Source organism: Haliotis cracherodii, unplaced genomic scaffold (assembly GCF_022045235.1).
Source record: "Haliotis cracherodii isolate W230 unplaced genomic scaffold, xgHalCrac1.p SCAF_7, whole genome shotgun sequence".
Classification (NCBI taxonomy): domain Eukaryota; kingdom Metazoa; phylum Mollusca; class Gastropoda; order Lepetellida; family Haliotidae; genus Haliotis; species Haliotis cracherodii.
In genome coordinates this window covers 44,654,575-44,674,395 of record NW_027266330.1, presented here as the reverse complement: position 1 = coordinate 44,674,395, position 19,821 = coordinate 44,654,575, and the positions used below count along the sequence as shown (strand labels likewise).

The 19,821-nt window shown below is 41.6% G+C and overlaps 1 pseudogene; it reads right to left on the bottom strand.

Annotated features, from left to right (window-relative positions):
• Positions 1-859: 859 nt before the first annotated feature.
• Positions 860-18,744, bottom strand: LOC139448909 (uncharacterized; annotated as a pseudogene).
• Between the last annotated feature and the right edge of the window lie 1,077 nt (positions 18,745-19,821).

Genomic DNA, 19,821 nt, shown 5'->3' with positions numbered 1-19,821 from the left:
GACATTTCAAACAGACTCGGTTTCAGCTTGACATTGAGTAAAGGTAATCAAAGCATATGATGTTTTCACAATAAGTTAAGTTGCGCCTCCCAATCAATTGGAATAGAGGCTAATTTCTGAGGTAAACTTGTTTTAAGGCGATAAACATTTCATAATTATTTGTGTTTGCAAGTGACCATGTGAGTTTAATTTCATTTATTTTACTTCAAAGCATGTAATGTTTTCACAATAAGTTTAGTTATTTAGACTCCCAATCAGAGTCGGCTAGTAAATTGGAGTAGAGGCTAGTTTCTAATGTAAACTTGTTTCAACATTTCACAATTATTTGTGTTTGCATGTGACCATGTGGGTTTTATTTCAGTACCAAGGTAAAAAATATACTGAGGTGCTGTTTCCACCAGGCAATAGAAGCCTTTTTCGCTTTAGGCAAGTTGACGTTTTTGCCAATCGGTGTCGATTTGCTGAGGAGCCATTTTATCTATAACCGCTTGCTATACCATTACCATGGCTTATGCTAGTGACTCTCGCTTCATGATCCATCACCCCTTGCTCTTCTTAGGGAAACTGACATGCCTTTACGATCCAGCAACCCTTTTCGGTCCTTAGGGTAAGCCTGCTTAGGACAACGGTTAGCCATAAATTCTTACCTTTTCAAAGCATTAATCTGGGTAATCTGATTAGAGTAATCCTTTTAAACACATCTCGTCGCACCAGGACTCGTCAGTGCAGCTTGATTTCCAGGAGGGAAACTGTAGACATGTCTTGGTTGGCTGTCTGTTTTGGAAATGTCACTTTGGGACGAAAAACGTCAAGGCAGGGCTTATGCACTTGCGTCTTCGGTTGTCTCAACTACTTCGTACTAAACGGAGTGTAGGGCTTGACATTCGGTGAGCAGGGCTGTCACTTTCTCCAGAGACAGCGTGTAGACACACTTGACATCATCCAAAAAGGCCAGGAATTTGTCATGGGCGCAACTCAGATATTTCTTACAAAAAATATATCCCACAAAGTAGGAGTCATAGAGAGCTTTCTGTGTCCCAGAACTGGGAATGGCACAATTTTTGACTGCATCCCAGGTCAACTCTATGGTATTTGTGTGTGTTCCTGTCTCAGGGTCTTTAAAGTTCAATGAGAGGTTCACTGTCAGATGAGCTGTAGGCCTTCCAACACATTGGTGATGATGGTAGTCCCCTTCTCAACGTGCCCCTCGATGGCTGGGATGAGGGTGGCCGCTGTCAGATAGTGTCATAAGGAAAACTTCTCAACTTTCTCTTTCGATGTCGGCGAGCACCCAGACTCCTTCGACCCTTTTCCCACGGTGGTATTTCTGTTTCCCAAACTCCGTGATCCCCACTGTGATTCCAGAGCCGCCGATCTTCTCGCTGTCAGCTTTGATCACCGTCATGCAGACCTCCCTGCTGAACATGATCCAATCCAATAGTGTGTGATGTGAACCGAGTCTTGTACACCCAGTTGTACAAGTCCTTCATTAGCTGTACCAGGGTGAGGTGGGAGCCAGAAAACCAACTCCCCTCCCGAATGGAATCTTCCTGGCCACAGCTCTTTGTCTGGCATCGCCAAACAAGGCTGTCCCTCCCGTAGCTAGAATCTTTCTTCCGGGTCAACTGGCCTCTACCACAATGGGGGCAGGCTACTGTGAAGTCACCTTAAACCCCGCGGATAGTAAGCCAGTCCACGAGAATCATCGCATTGAACGTGATGCTAAAACATCGTCATTGACCATAGCATTGCTTGATTGGTTCATCATATGGATACAATCATTGGTGGGATGTGGCTTCAAGAAAAGATGAACGGGAGGGCTGAGCATGACGTCACATGTATGCGCAATTCTTTGCTTACTTAATTGCACATGCACGTTAAGGGAGTGCTATTGACCCATTCAAACGACCACTGATTACATTTGATAGGGCTAATGGTTCAGTGGTAGAGCGTCGGCTAATTAACGCATTAATTAGCCAAACAGGTGAGCCAGCGAAACACATTCGAGCTCCTGCAGTGCTAATTGGATCTGAAAAAGTGCGCCTGGTAAAGTGCACTACTCCCTAACTTTCATTGAACAAATACCCCAAAACCTGAAAACTCTTTCCATTATTGTATTTATCATCCACATGCTGTCATCGAAGCCCTTTGGAGAGCTAACAATACGGTCCCTTTCCAAGACAGTACTTTATAACAGTCGATTTCCTGTCCCTTTAATCAAAAGGAATGTAAATCTGTATAATTTGTATCATTTCTGCTACCTTTAGAATTCAGAATGACAGAAGTTTACAAACTCTTCACAATACCATATGACATAATTTGTGAAGTTTTGTTGCAAACACACCAGCAAAACAATGCCCTGTGACATCAGCCAAGCAGTTGTTGGGGTCATTGAGTGTGCATAAGTTGCTCTCAGTGACCTGTCATCTTTACACGCAATGTCATTGAATAAGCCCAGGTAATGTGTTGGTTAATTAGATTAACTCGATCCTTTGCGTGGTGCTAATGGAAAGTTGTTAAAAGAGCACCTGGTAAAGTGCTGTACCCTTTCTTACCTTATGTCACACGTTGCAGTAAATGATCAAATGTTCTGAATGACATTATGGAAACATTTGATTGAAAACTGTTAATGGATTTGTAATGACTTATCGCCTCATGTAGTATGTCAGATAATAAAGATAATAAAATTTGGAATTACACTCAGTCATCTTCCCATTGCAAGGGAGTTCAGTGACTTTAGAAGTTCAGTTTCCACCTTTGCTGAACTCGTGCCTCCAGTGGCTATTACATGTTCTGTCCCTTCTACCTTCCTCCTATTGACCAATAAAATTCCACTGTCATATCACTTGCATTTGCTTCAAACAAAATAGCGGCGCCCAGTCCAGATGGTCTGATCGATGATCAAGAGCTTTGTTGTAATAAAACAGGTCTTACCATGTGAAGTGCATAAAATCACTTGAACACATTAATTAAGAACATGAAAAGATTTGGATAATATCTGTCAGTGCCCAGTTGATGGTACACATGCTTTGTAAATCCTGCAGTCAACCGGAATCTGCATGGCCATGTTGCTTACGAAGCAGCAAAAATATAACTCAGAAATTCCTGCCAAGTTTGGAAACTGTCCTATACCTGCTGTATTCTGTGATTCTGCGGTCAGTGAATATTTTGCAGAAATGCACCCTCAGAGCAGAAATGTACCTATATTGTAGAAAATCACAAACCTAAACATAATACAATACATATTCTTTTATTTCTATCATATTCGTTGTCGTGTTTTATGTTGGGCTTGGGGCATGGGTTTCCAAGTTGTCTGCATCTTCCCAAGGCGAGGGCATTACCTGACTATAGAAGTCTAGTTTCAACCTTAGCCAAACTAGGCTGGAATTCCGGAGTTACATTTTGGCTGGACTAACGAGTATCTGCATAGTCCAGTAAGAAACGTGTTAAGATCTAGACATCCGGGTGACAGCATGGACTTCAACATGCAGATTTCGGACGACTGCAGGATTTCAAAGCATGTGTACCATCAACTAGGTGTTGGCATATATTTTCCGAATCTTTTCATGTTTTTTATCAAGGTGCTCAAGTGTTTTCATGCACTTTGCTTGGTAAGACCCGTTTTATTACAATATAGATCTTGATTATTGATCAGATCATTTTGACTGGGCCAGAAAATGCAAGTGATATGAGTGATGGAATCTGATTGGTCAGTAGGTGGGGCATAGAAGGGACTTAACTTGTAATAGCCACTAGTGGCGATTGAGCCTGGAATTTCTGCCTAGTTTGGCAAGGGTGGGAACTGGACTTATATATTCAGTTAACACCCTTGCCTTAGGAAGATGAGTCGTCTGTTGCACTGTGTAGAGTTGTGTCCCTTAGTCATGCCAGAAACCTATGATCGTGGTTCAGTTCCTAGATTCACTGTAATTTCTGGGTTTGTCAAACATCTAAGACTTGCAACATCTGGTGCTGTGTTTGAAATGAAACAAATACCAATCTGCCATCAGAACCCACAGACTTTAGAAGCTGTGGGCTCTGACTAAACTCTTCAGATCCTCATTTAGGAAATTTCATCTTATTGTGATAAATAAAACGGCAAGTAGATTTGCTGCAGGCCATAAGGACCCATACAAGTTTGAAACTACAGGTCCTACACAAGATCTACCTGCCTCAGGCCTATGGGCTGGTGCTTAAATCGAACACTGTTTGGGGGTTCCTCCCAGATCAAGTGGACATGAGTGAAGTAACTGTTCGATGTGGCGTTATCTCACTCATCTTAAATGTAGCATTTTCAATTATCACCTCAATGTAAATCTCTCGGTAAATTGTTGTTTTTTTTGTAGGCTGGAGGGTCAAGTGCTTTACTTATGGACCTTGCTGCAAATGAGAAGTCTGTTCATGCAGATTTCTTTAATGGTATGTAAATGGGGATGCTTTAGAGTTAGCCACTACTGCCACACCTTGTTTGTGAAACCATGCAGAACCATCCAGTACTTCCTTTTACAGCACTTGGAAACTGTTTTGAAACTTTGATCAGTAGTGTCAAGGCCATACCCTGGAAAATGTTCTATTTATGAACAACTTAAAGATTTCACTGCCTTGGTGCAGATCAGTGATTGGTGCAGATCGGGAGCGACCTGTGGATCCGCTAAATACAGCTGATGTCCTGGAGAGCGATGCCCAGGACTTTATTTGCTGTGTTACAGATTTTGAAGTCTGTTTTTGTTGCGAACAAACAGGTTTCCAAACCAGCTAGTGAAGTTAAAAGTCAAAATACTTAAAATAAATGTTTCATAAAACATTGAGATGATGGTAGAGTCAATTTGAAAATGTCATAAACGACGAAGGAAATACAACCTCTGTTGACCCAGTTTATGTTCTCAACGACAAAAGAAACGCAAATATCATGCATGTAGGTTAATATTGAGAGAATTGCTCATTATCAAGAGATGTTAGATTAGTTGGATGCACACAGGAACATACTGGTATGTTGTGTGAATCGACGCTCATCAATGCATCACATGTGACATCAGAGGTCCATGACTTCAGATGCTCCTTTTATCTCGTGCAGGAGTAGTGTGTAAAGATTACACATCATGTGCAGCATAGCTTGATGAGAATAAAGACAATTTGTGGTAACACTTGACTGATTGTTAGTTTCGTCATTGAGTTGTACACATTGGAAACATCTCTTATGTATATACTTCTCTATATGTTGCTATGGTATGCATTTCTTTTGACAGTGAATATGTATATATATATATATTCTGTATTTGCATTGATTGAGAGTTTTGAATCAATGATGGTGCCCAGATATTAATGCTTGTCTACAACATTGTCAAAAACCATTGGATTAAAAATGAGTTATCTTTCCTACAATCTGTGAAAATTTCCTTTGTTTTCTTGACATTTAAAGCCAATTATCCTTGCATCAAGATATAAAATTAGAAATTTCATTTCTGGCCTCTGAATCTTTGATAAGACCTGCATGAAAAATAAGTTACAAAATGGCTACTACAGTAATTGGTGTACAAAATATACAAATTAGGTGAGATGACACAACCTTAGAGCTAGCACCTATGTTGCCAACAAGATATAAGCAATCATATGACTGGCTGATATTTAGGGTTCAGGTCATTCAACCAGAAATGCATAGAACTTCCTTATGTACAAATCACCAGTCACAATTTATCTTATAGATTATTCCTTTGGGGGGTTGTGTCTATCAGCTTGGAGGATAGTTTTTTGGAATGGGGAGCCGGTGAAGATGGTATCAATGCCGGTTTGGTGCTTAAGTAATCTGCTGATTTGATGAGAGGTCTTGCAAATGTAGGATAGGGTGATTGTGATGGATGCAGATTCTTGTGTGGTTGGTTTGGATTTGGGTTTGGGCTGGAGTGTGGTGGACATGGCCTCATGACTAGCTTGGTGGGTACTGGTTGAGATTCATGAAGACATGCTGTAGATGTTTAAGTTCCTGATCAAGGTCAAGGTTGCTGGAGCAGATGTTCTTGGCTCTCTTGGTCAGTGTGGAGATGATGCCAGACTTAGTTTTAGGGGATTGGTTAGAGTTGAAGTGAAGTGAAATCTACATGACCCATTTTGAAGTAGAACAAGCCCTCTACACATCCCCAATCAACCCCATCTGCTGGTACAGGAAGGAAGATGACACCTTTGTCATCCTCAGAAAAGACCAGGACCCCACCTGACTACTCCAGCACCTCAACACCCAGCACCCCCCGAGTTAAGTTCATCATGGAGGCAGAGAACAACCAGCAACTTTCCTTCCAAGACGGGGGGAACGGGTGGCCCAGTCGTCTGAGGCGCCGCGATTCGCTGTGCAGAGTTGTGTCCCTTGGGCGCGCCAGAAATCTATGATTGTGGGTTCGAATCTGGGTTCGCCCCGATTATGTTTCTAGGTTTGTCAGCACCATACCCGTGCTCATAGGTTTCACCAAAGTGGTAAAGGTCTAAGGCCTGCATCACTTCGGGCTTTCCTCCCACATTAAGCTGACACGCCGTGATATAACTGGAATACTGTTAAAAGCGGCGTTAAACCGAACTCACTCACTCCTTCCAAGACGTCCTTGTATCCAGAGACCCCAAAAAGATCCAAACCACCGTCTACAGGAAACCTTCCCATTCTGACCAGTACATACACTTCAACTCTAACCACCACCAAAAACTAGCTCTGGCATCATCTCCACACTTACCACTCAATCAAATTGGCTGTTCACTGTTGATTTCATGTCTTTAAGTTTTTGTGCTGGTTTTAATCCTTTCTTTGAATGTGTTTCAGATTTTGATGATCTATTTGATGATGAAGATTTATCATAACACATTTGGAGTCCAGTGACTGTCATGTTCTATCAGTTCATCACAAACAATTTTGTCTTCAGTGGAGAAATTCCATTTTCCACATGTGCTCAATCATTGTGAGTGTGGTCAGTGAAGCATGTGATCAGTCTGATGCAGAGGATCTCAGGCTAGGAGGAGTTTACTGTTTATAATGTGGTATTTCACAGAGGAACACCATGGTTGCTTGTTTTTCAACTTGTAATGCTTAAAGTTGCAATGATAATGGAAAAAAACCAGGGGAATAAAATAAAGAAATAAATATTTTATTTATCAATTGATTTTGGTGTTTCGTCTCTTTTCATCAGGAATACTAGAAATATAGATCCTTTATTTGAAGCAAGTCAACCTATAACTGTAACACCAACCAACACCTTACTTATCAACATGTTGCTTGAGTTTTCACAATGCAGGACATCAGGACCGTGGAATATATTTATTTTATGAAAAAATATAAATCTAGAAACGCATACAAAAGCAAGTCTAGCCAGCTCAATCTAGCTCTATTCTGAAATCAGCATAGAGACATTTTTTATATTTTTAGAGTCAAGAAGGATATTGTGTAATATTAGATTTCAGAGACTAAATGTTAGTCTTCTGCTGTTATTGTTGCAAAGAAAAACTACATAAATGTTGTGTAAACTTAACAAAGACTGGTCCAAGTGAGCTTCCATCATGACCGTCCATATATCCCTGGTCCCTTAGGCAACTAGAAAAACCCATGGTGGCCCTATGGTTTCTGAGCAGGAACATTCAGTTGAGGGGAGCTGCAAAAGTAAGGTTAAATGTGTTATCAAGTCCTTATATTGGTAGCTGGTCTGGTGTATGTAAGGTCTTTGACAAATATGACCTGCAACACCTCAGGCTTTCCTCCCACATTTTGTTGAGTCTAACATATATATCTGGAATATTGTTCAAAGCAGCATCACTCACTCACTCCACTCTGTTGCCATAAAGGTGTATAATATGGTGCTACAAAGACATCAGTGCCACTATCCCCCCACCCTGAAGAAGAGTCCAAGCTGGTGCAGTCTGTGTTTGTCTGCTCCCACATTGTCTTTGGCAGAAGTGGGGCCACTGGGCTGCTGTCCTGTGTCAAGCTGCGTTAGGCATGCCAGGAAAGGGGCTAAACCCAACACACTTGCTCAGTAACCAACTCAACTTCAGTTCATTAGTTGGTGAAACATTGTTAATTTGCATTTATGTGTAAGTCAAGGCATGAACTTTGGGATCTCATAGTAGACAGATGATGTATTATTGACATGAGTATCTATAAACAACTTGTTATTGCAGGGCACCAGGCGCTGTGTCTTATTTGTTATTAGAAAATTTCATGGGGGCATGGGCCATGGGGTTGAGTAATCGTTGGAAAGATGTAACCAAACTTTCAGAAGAAACTTTGTTTGTCTCACATGTGTATAATGATATGCGTACATACGAAATATAAAAACAGTTATGAGGTTTTTTAAAACATTCCTAACTAAATTATTACACAATATTAAACGTGTATGTTATTTGGCTACAATCATAACAGGGAGCCACATCCTGTCCTAGACTGGTTTACCTGTCCTTGAACGCTTGCGTTCCTTGCCTGCAGCCGCTAGGAGGTGAAGTCTAACTCTATCCGACCTATTTCCCCACACAGCACATCATTATGGGAAACATTGACCCATTTCCATGTAGCAAGGACTGTCTGTCGAGGGTCGGGATAGGCCAATAGCAGGAAATGTTGACCCAGTTTCGGTGTAGTGAGATATTAGCACTTTTGGATAGTGTGAATAATTGACTGTCAGGCTGCAGGAGTAAACATATTACCATTAGGGAGGTAACTCTCATAGAGAAATACGGTTCATGGTTAATAATAACAAACGCACTCACAACCTTGTGGGTTCAAGTTTACAACAATGTCTCCATGTGCAGATCTAATTCATTGTCCCCCGCCGCGCGAAAGCGCGAAGCAGGGGATATAGTATTTATGACCGTCCGTACGTACGTCCCAGCTGTTTGTTGCCGCGATATCTCAAGAACTAATCGCTGGATTGTGTTCATATTTGGAACTATGGTGTATATACAGACACCGCAGACACCAGTCGGTTTTGGTGACCTTGACCTCATTTTCAAGGTCACAGCAGGCAAATCTGCTTTTGGAGTTGGAAAACGGTGTTGCTGCGATATCTCAAGAACTTAACACTGGATTGTCTTCATATTTGGAACTATGGTGTATATACAGACTCCGCAGACACCAGTCGGTTTTGGTGACCTTGACCCCATTTTCAAGGTCACAGCTGGCAAATCTGCTTTTGGAGTTGGAAAACGGTGTTGCCGCGATATCTCAAGAACTAATCCCAGGATTGTCTTCATATTTGGAACTATGGTGTATATACAGACACCGCAGACACCAGTCGGTTTTGGTGACCTTGACCCCATTTTCAAGGTCACAGCAGGCAAATCTGCTTTTGGAGTTGGAAAACGGTGTTGCCGCGATATCTCAAGAACTAATCGCTGGATTGACTTCATATTTGGTACTATGGTGTATATACAGGCGGGGGACATTTCGTCACTTTGTGACAAATACTTGTTATGAAATATTATCACAACATTGTATCTACTACTTTTAAAAGATTAATTATCATATTTTTTTAATAACTTTACCACTGCAGGTATATCAATGCAAACAGTATCATGTATACCACTATGAATGTGTCAACTAATACCCCATCGTCCTTGAAAAATGTGTCAGGAAGTCATTGTTGTGAAATCATATTACCAGTTTTGTTTTCATAATATGAATGTTTTATACTTTTGTTTACATAAATATTTACTGAAATGTGCCAGTTCTCATTCCTGATTCTGAAAACACCATATGCAATTTACAATTTGTTTTATTTTCGGGGGTTACGCATGTGTGCTTTATTACAATATAGGTACTTGCATCAATAGGTAGGTATGCTACAAAAGTTCTCTGTGCCCTGTTGATCCTCTGGATCAAAGTTATCTTGAAAATCATACTGTTACACAGATTCACAGGTCTGGAAGAGAGCAACATCCGTTCAGGAAGGTTATGCAGTGCAGCTTGTTGGGACAAACCCGATTCACAAACAGTACACAACTCGAATCCAGCAAGTGTGTTGTGTTCACAGATGCTGCTCGACTGCTGTACATCATTCTTGAACATATGTTCAAGACGGATAAAATGTCTCTTGCTTAGGGCATTGCAAACTTGGCATGGTGTATCTCAAGGTATTGACACCTGGAGTCTTAATTACTGCATGCTACTGACAGCAGTACCTGAAGCATTTTCGATATGCATCAGAAACATCTAGGAAAATTCCACCTGGCAGAACAAGTACCATTGAAACCTCCAAGGTCATGTTGACTGACACATGTAGCATAAGTACCATAACACCAATTCCTTTGCCTGGATGTAAAGTCGATTTAGCATTTATTGTACATGTAGGGGTTACTAACATTTTGACCCGCACATTGCCAGTGCAAAACATCAATGGAACTCAGTGCAGTGCTCCCCCAAGAATGACAGCAGCAGGTACGACAGAGGTAGTAGATTCAGTGGAATGAGTTGAATCGCGTGTGTGTGTGTGTGTGTGTGTGTGTGTGAGAGAGAGAGAGGGGGATGGGTACTAGGGGTGTACCGATTGGTCAAACTATCCTTGCTTCAGTAGCAGAGCCATTAGTGATGTCATTTGATTGTGACGTCATGGTAACAATGACGTCTCAGTGGTCTGCAAAGCATTGTGATGCAATTTCATTGCAGCGATATCTATACTACACTGTCGAACGTGTTACAACGTTCTTATTACTTCACACAGTGTAACCAAATTGTATAACATGCAACTCGAGTTGATTGTCTTTCCAACAGTATCTAAAGTCAACAAATCAAAAAGATCTATGCAGTGCCTAGCCATTGATAAAAATTGCTGGTATTTTAAGTTTCCTACTTTTCTACATTAATCTTAATATGGAAGCACCTGAATGTGTAAAGTAAACTCAAGTAAGCGCCATTGTTTGAAATCTACATGTCCAATATTATGATTCATATCATTGCAAAGTAGATCTACATGTCCTAACGGTGATAGACATATGACATTCATGTTGAAGTACACACTTATTGAGAATTTTCCGTAATTCATATTTACCGATGCAAAATCCCGATGAAATTGTCAGAGTCTTTGACGTCAAAACAAAATTGACGGAAGTGGTCGTGATTTGTTCACACGCAGACTGTTTCTAAGATTATGTTACACTATGAATGACAGTTTGGAATGTATATCATGAAGTAATCCCGGTTATGTCTGTGTAGGTTTAAGTGTCCGTGCCCTTTTATTAGTGATAAAAACAACTTCGGGGTATTGACTTCGGACATTTTCCGGCAAAATGTAAAAGATCGCTAAACAACCCTAACGATACTCAAACTGACATCGCCCAATATCACTTCTGACATCATTATCATTTCTTAATAATTCACAAGATTATGATAACGTACGTACTACCACCCAGGAATAAGTACATGAAGATTCAATCAAAATCGTTGAAACCTTTTCATGGGCAGCAAATCTATTCAACAAACCAATTTCCGATCACTAGTAACTATATGTCATACAAGCATTGCTTCGTTGTGCAATCACACAGACCGCTTATGTATACTTCGGGTGTTATGATGTGTTGTTAATGGTTTAAATCTAACTTATACAAAGCTTGAAAGAGATGTAATTGGACAATTTTGACTCTTGAATTTGAAAGCTCAAGTAGCATAGAGTAGGCTATAGTGAATACAAGGAAACGATAACTTGCACAGGTGAAAGGAGGCAATACTATTGTTTTTACGGTACAGTTATAAGTAATATCTAGATTAAGTGAAAGAGAAAATAACGAAAATATGAATAACTTCGATTGAAGTAGTGTTCAATGTATATACAGTTCATACAGTATATTTGTTTCACAATGACCAGTAGAAAACATACATTCTCGTCTCGGTATGTATTTCGCACTTGACCTCACTTAGACCTTTGCTCAAAATATACTTGTATTGTCAGTCCATGAAATACAACTTTTTCTTTCATATTGTTTTATGAATACAACTTTAGAAGTGTATTTTGCACCTTGGTATATGTACAGGCACATTCAAAGACATTCGTAATAGTTTGTTTTCAGTACAATTTTCCATTTCATCCTAGTCTACAAAAGGAAAAGTTTGAAATCGATAGTGATCGTCAGTGAATGAAAGTAATGGAATTATTTGACATAAAAGGAAACATATATTTTTGGTATTGAACTTCGCAAATATGACCAACAAAATCTTTAATATAAATGGTTTTCAGTTATTAGGTCTTTCCTTTTCTTTTGGCCAAGCTAAACTACACCTTGGAGGCAACATACACAATTTAAAATTGTGAAAACAGAATCACAAAAATGCATTCTTTTTGCTCTTAGACAAGTTTTTCTTTTTACAAATTCTATTTCTTACTATGGATGCAAAATAGAGTAAGTTTTACTAACTACGTATATGTCAATGATCCAAGAAGTTGATAATTTAGATAATGCAGAGTGAAAAACCAAAATGAAAACTATTTAAAACATCAAAACGAAATCACCTTTAGTCTTCACTGAAATCATTTTATTATTCAGAAATCGATTTATTCTTGCGGATCCTCTACCTCTACAAGTTTTTCTTTTTACAAATTCTATTTCTTACTATGGATGCAAAATAAAGTAAGTTTTACTAACTACGTATATGTCAATGATCCAAGAAGTTGATAATTTAGATAATGCAGAGTGAAAAACCAAAATGAAAACTATTTAAAACATCAAAACGAAATCACCTTTAGTCTTCACTGAAATCATTTTATCATTCAGAAATCGATTTATTCTTGCGAATCCTCTACCTCTACATCCTGTATTTTGGCTTCAGTCACACCAACTAAATATTCAGATTTTCCACAGACGTCCTCTTCACTGTCAATTACACACAACAAGCTATCACGTGTGCAATGGCGAGAAACCTCACTTCTTTCCTGTGTGTGCTTGAATCAACACCTTTTGTAATAGTTGTAACGATATTGCACTTGGTTGTAGTCACATTTACTCTAAGATTGTTCTATAGTTTTCTTAAAACATATATATAAGGTCCTAGTAAGAGCTACTAATTGTAGTGACGATCGTACGTAAGTATTACTGGTGTGAGAAGTTTGTGTTTGTCGTCATGGAGTCTCCCTCTCCTGCTTGTAGGAAGTGTGGCCATTTTATGATCACGGGAGATCCTCACAGCAACTGCTGGAAGTGCAGAGAGGCCAAATGCACTGAAGAGGCAAGAAGCGATCAGCGCTCTACTAGCTCAGAGCCCAACAAACTAGCAGAAGCCTTGACTGTAGCTAGAAGAAGAGAAGCTGCAAAGAAGACGGTCGACGTGATTGCGACTAATGACTCAGACCTAGCCTCTGACCCTGTTAAAGTCCTATTTCTCAGCTATATCTCAGGAGATGGAGATGCTTAGAAAGAAGCAGACGGTATTAGTTAAGAAGAGTCCTCCGGCCAAGAGGCCGTATGGGGGACAGCCAAACACCGTATGGTCACCGCAGACCGTTACGGGAGTGCCACTTCAACCGCATAGTGACCATCAACCCGACGGAACTCAAGCCGACCGCTCGAACCGCATGGGACATAATGGGACAGCCTAGCTGTTTCATTCCCATACGTGTTCCGTTAAACACGGGCAGTCGTCACAAACCACATGAACCTTACTCATAGCGGAGTCCTGGACACTAGCGGATGATGAGTGAGTTAAAATTTAACGTCGCATCGGCATTATTTCAGCCATATAGCGACTCCAGCGGATGATGAATCGCACAGGGAACACGTTGAGTGTATGGATTATGACCAGCATCTACCCCTCCCGGGAGTTACCCACGGTCATTCTGACGGAGGTTAATCAGTCTGACGATTCACCCCAGAGGGATTATACAGAGGGATACAGCTTTGTCAAAATCATTCTGGAGTTATATCATTTTATTCCTGTACTTCAACCTCTAATGACAGAAAATTCACCACCTAAGATCCCGGAATAGGAGGATGTTATGCTCCTACATCATCTCAACATATCCACCAGTCATTGCTGTGGCCGAGATATGCAGGCAAGGTGGTAAATCAGGATTCTGAAAGTCTAATCAAGCTCAGACATGATGACCGGCTACACTTACCTCCATTGAAGCAGAAGTTGTATCTAAACCCATGATTCTTCAATTCCAGACCTTCAAGTTTTGGACGATGACTTTATGAAACTAGCACGTTACCTGCTTCCCAGATTTAAGACCTGTCTATGGCGTCCGACATTGAATGGACATTGATGCATATATTAACAGGTTTGTCCTTGGAATCTGGCACATCATTCCACCATTCCAGACATCATATGACAGCATATACAGAGAGAATCCTGTGACCATTAGGACGGATCAGGTCGGACTAATCCACAGCCTGGTAGACACCATAGTCAGAATGCAGGAAGACTTACTCTCCACCCAAGTCTGGATGTCTTCACAGCTACTCTTGGTACAGCGTCAGCAACTACTAGCACAGATTCGTTCAAGTTTCCAACCAAACGAAAAGGTTGATAATGTCACAATCGATAAGATGTTCAACAGCATATGGGGACATGTCATAGACGAGGTCAGATAAGACACAATTCCAGGTGTCGACTATCAACCTAGCTGTTTTGGCACATGGATCTTCCTATCCCCAAAGCGTTCCTGGGATCCGAAAGACTCGTCATATAAACAGCCACCTAAGAAGAAGTTTGTTTCCTCCAGGAAGGATTAGTTCCAACCGACCTGGGTATAAGGCAAACATCAGTCTTCTCAGGAATCGTTTCGTCAGCCCGAAACAAGAAATGAGGATCCTATCGTCGGGGGCAGAGGTGAATGCAGGTTCTAACTTCCTTGCCACCCATTCCGCCGTTATAAACTGACGTCCAAAAGAAACTTTACCAACTGAAAATATTAATTTCAGACAAAGTATTATTTTATCTAAAACACATAACCTGAAAAACACGTGCACCATGGACAACTGCAAATCCACGTGCGGGTAAGGGTATAAAACGATTGCAACAGCAAGTCAGACATCCACAGTGATAAAAAACACAAAAGAAATGCCACGACGCACAGTCCAACAACGTGAACAAGACTTGGGTACGGTACAGATGGGCGCCACCCACGCCCATATTGCCCGAACCTTCGGTTGCTCCCGTGTTGCTGTTACCAACTTGATGCAACGTTACAGACAGACAGGGCGGACTGCTGACAGGCCATGAACAGGCAGACCCAGGGTGACCACGCCCCATCATGACCGGTACTTGCGTACCTTGCACCTCCGAAATCGCTTCCTGACAGTGACGTCATCGGGGACAAATGCCTTAGGTCACAGGGTTAGTCGACAGGCAGTAGCCAGGAGACTCAGGGCTCATGGAATCAGGGCTTTTAGACCATACAGAGGACAGCTATTGACAGCGCAACATCGTCGTTTGCGATTGAGATGTGCCCGGACTGTACAACGTTGGCAACGACGTGACTGGCAGAGGGTTGTCTTCACTGACGAAAGTCAATTCTGTATGTTTAGGGCTGATGGAAGACAACGTGTTTACCGCCGAAGGGGTGAACGAATGGCGGCGTGTTGCGTGCAGGAGGTCGTACCATATGGTGGAGGGAGTGTCATGGTGTCGGGAGGGATCTGTGGGCAGGAGAGGACACCACTGGTTAACGGAAACTTGACAGCTCAGCGTTACATGGATAACATTCTTCGTCCAGTTGTCCTACCATTTCACCAACAGCAGCCACGTGGTGTCATTTATCAGCATGACAACGCTAGAGCCCATACAGCCAGAATTGTCACTAACTTCCTCGCAGCCAACAACGTCAACGTCCTGCCGTGGCCTGCACGCTCACCGACATGTCCCCCATAGAACACCTCTGGGACTTGATGGATCGTCGTGTTCAACAACGACCACACTCTCCAGCCAACTGGCAAGAACTGATCTTGGCCCTCCAAGAAGAATGTCGTCAAATCCCATGTGACCTCATCAGACGACTGACTTTTTTTTGTGCGTCAAAGATTTTTTCGTGTAATGAGGCATTTGGTGGTCACACACGCTACTAATGACTTGTTATTGAACGTGAGAGATTGTTTATGTATTCTGCCTATTGTCCATGTCGTCACGCCGAAGACCCGGGTTCGCTTTCCGACATGGGTACAATGTGTGAAGCCCATTTAAGGTGTCCCCTGCCGTGATATCGCTGGAATATTGCTAAAAGCGGCGTTAAACCAAACTCACTCACTCACTATTGTCCATGATTCTGAAAGCTCGAGTTTTGTACCACACCCAACTTTGTGGGGCTCTGACGTCATTCTAGGTCGCAGTATAATTGTCATTTTCAGTGTTGATTATGTTGATATATTGATCTTCTCAATACACTTTACTTCATGCATGTATGTTTTGTTGTTTTTGAGCAAGAGTGATTTCAAACTCTGGTAAAGTTTCTTTTGGACGTCAGTTTAGTCCCTTTCGACCTGGTTATGTCTACGGAGTGCAATTAACGCCTACCGTCTTTCAACAAAATGCCGAATCCAGGACCAGTGGGAGGGCGTCTTCTGTCATAGACCGAAAATTGCAAGCAGATTCAACCCGACCACTGGGTCCTAGACGTCGTGGCTCATTGATACAAACTACCTCTCGGGCGAGATCTGTTACAACAGCCCAGGAAAACATTTTCTATGACAATGTGCCCAGCCTACATCTAACCGCCTGAAAGCTATCACGCAGAAGATGCAGACATCGGGGTTCTATGGACTTGTCTCTGAAGCTGTGGCAAGAGCAATGAGACCTTCATCCTCCCTTATATATGACAATAGATGGCAAAAGTTCACCCAGTGGAGAAGACGACAAGGGATCATAACTTATACAATCTCCATCCCTTTGGTTGCGGACTTTCTACTACATCTTAGCGGATTTCTACTACATCTACGTCAGGACAATAAGTTCAGACATGGGACGATAGAAGCTTACAGATCGGCACTTCACCCTGCACTTAAACATGACGGACTCTCAGTTGGAAACCATCCCATTCTGAACAGACTAATGAGATCCTTCCTATCGTATCTCGTATCTTCCCCAAGTGGAATCTATCTATTGTGTTATCGGCACTTTAACAGAACCTTACGAGCCCCTGGCTAAGGCCACCTTACTCCAAAAATCCAGCGTCAGAGGGTGAGTACACCAGCTTCAAGAACTAGATGCAGATGACTGGATGTGACGTGAGAGCCGGAAGGGATAGAAACCGGATGTGACGTCATCACCGGATAAATGCAGTAAAGTCAAAACCGGAAGTGACGGCAGCACCAGAAATAATGTCAAAAATCCATTTTTAATAGGAAATGACGTCAATTAGTAGAAATAGACCAGATATGACGTTATTATTACTAACAAGATCAGCAAATGTAACGGTTATTCTAGTGAAGGTATCACGTATTAAACTGATTCTTGATGCCTTCTGAAGAGAATTACAGTCAATTACACAGGGAGTTACTTGGGGCAGATCCCTCTGGTATATTCTGGCAAAGATCTAATAGAGGTAGAGGATTCGCAAGCATTATCGAACAAAAGTTATCATTGTTAATAATTCTAAGAATACTATCTCTATTACTTCAGAAATACTCCCACCTACCTTCTCACTTCATCTATCTCTAGTGGTTAGATGTTGGAAAGAAGTGAGGTTTCCCGCCATTACGCACGTCATAGCTTGGGTTGCTATAGTGCTATTCGGGAACAACTTATTGTCTGTAATTGACAGTGAAGAGAATGTCTGTTGGAAATCTGAAACTTTTGTTAGTGTGACTGAAGCCAAAATACAGGATTTATGGCAAAGATATAATAGATATAGTATTTTATAATTATTAACAATATTTAGTATCGTTCGATATCTATATATTGTGTTTGTTTTTGTTGTTGGTTAGTTGGTTAACGCAGCACTCAGCAATATTCCAGCTATATAAAGGCGGTCTGTAAATAATCAAGTCTGGACCAGACAATCCAGTGATTGACATCATGAGCATCGATCCACGCAATTGGGACACGATGACATGCATCAACCAAGTCACCGGGCATGACCACTCGATCCCTTTAGTCGCCTCTTAGGACAAGCATATAGTCGCTTTTTACGGCAAGCATGGGTTGCCGAAGACCTATTCTACCCCGGATCTTTACAGGTCTCTATATATTGTGTGTAGATCTAATTATTTTCACTGTTTATGTTATAAATTGTACCATGCAGGATTCTTATATATAAAGCTATAATATTAAAATGTTGTTTACTATTGGATCCATTTTGACAGCTTTCTCACTGTACAAATTCCATTCCTTAAATCAACTATACTCACAAGCAAAAGAAACGCAAGTCGAGTATGGAGTATACACGTTATTTATTTTCAACAGTAAATACAAGAAATACTAATAGGGCAAGATTGACAAAAAATTGACTGAAGACAGTTTAATGGATTAAAAGGCAGATGACATAATTGTTTTTTTCAAATGTTAAGGGCTTACACAGTTTCGGGTCAATACCCAAAATGTCAGTGACCACCATTAGCATTGATCACTGCCACACATCTCCTGTACATTGACTGGATCAGACGATTTGTGAAGGCCCTGGGGATCCTCCTGCACACATCCAGAGCAACTGTGCGTAGTTCATCGGCAGTTGTAGGGACTGGGCCCACATAGTGCAGACGCCTTTGAACCACATCCCACAAGTGTTCGATGGGGTTCAGATCAGGGCAGAGGGCTGGCCACAGTAGAACACGGATGTTGTGCTGTTGCAGAAAGGCCATGGTAACTCTGGCAACATGGGGACGAGCGTTGTCCTGCTGGAAAATGTGTTGTTGATGTTGTGCAAAAAATGGAACAACGTGGGGTCTGATCACTTGGGCGATATACCGCTGAGCAGTGATGCCGTGTCCCCGACCTTGACCAACATTCAGAAAGCACATGGGTCTAAGTCTCGCATTAAGTCCAATCCCTGCCTGTATCATGACGCTAGGTCCACCCCATAAATCCCTTTCCACAATGTTTCTGTCAGCGAAACGATCACCTCGACGCTGCCAAATTCTGACTCTTCTGTCTGCATGGGAGACACAAAAGCGACTTTTATCAGAGAAGATGACACGCCTCCACTCACGATGACGCCAATTGTGATGACCCTGTTCCCACTGAAGTCGTGCTTGTCGATGCGGTGGTTGGAGAACAGGACGACGTGTTGGTCAGCGACATCTGAGGTTGTTGGAACGGAGACGTCGGATCACAGTGTCCCAGCTAATGTGTCGATTATGTGTTCCTATGGTCCTATCGAGCACTTTCACTTGCAGTTCGGAACGGATGTCGCTGGTGTTGACGGGTAATCTGCCGATCTTGTCGAGGTGTGGTGACCCTAGGACGACCGCTCCGAGGAAGGTCATCTGTGGTCTGTGTAGCATTGTATCGATGCAGGAGACGGTAAATTGTGGTTATGTTAACGTTGAAATGACGGGCAACATCTTGGACAGACTCTCCATCTTCTAAACGTCCGATAGCCTGGTTTCTCTGAATTTGAGTTAGGCGTGGCATTGTTGACCAAGGAGTTGTAGGTCCAAGAATCAGCCACAGTTTTATACCCACTACAGTTCGTGACAGTTCGTGCATTTTCGATTTCGCGAGAAATGGGTGCATGATACCCACATATTCATTGAAATGGTGCGTTTTGGCGATTCGTTTTTTATGTTGCGTTTTTACTCGGGGCTTCCAAAATGCAACCAAAACTATTGATAACACCAACAGGCTTCACTACATGCTAAAACTCGTATCAATTTATGGTTCCGTGTTTGTTACCTATTTGCTTAAAACCACTTGCGTTTCTTTTGCTTGTGAGTATA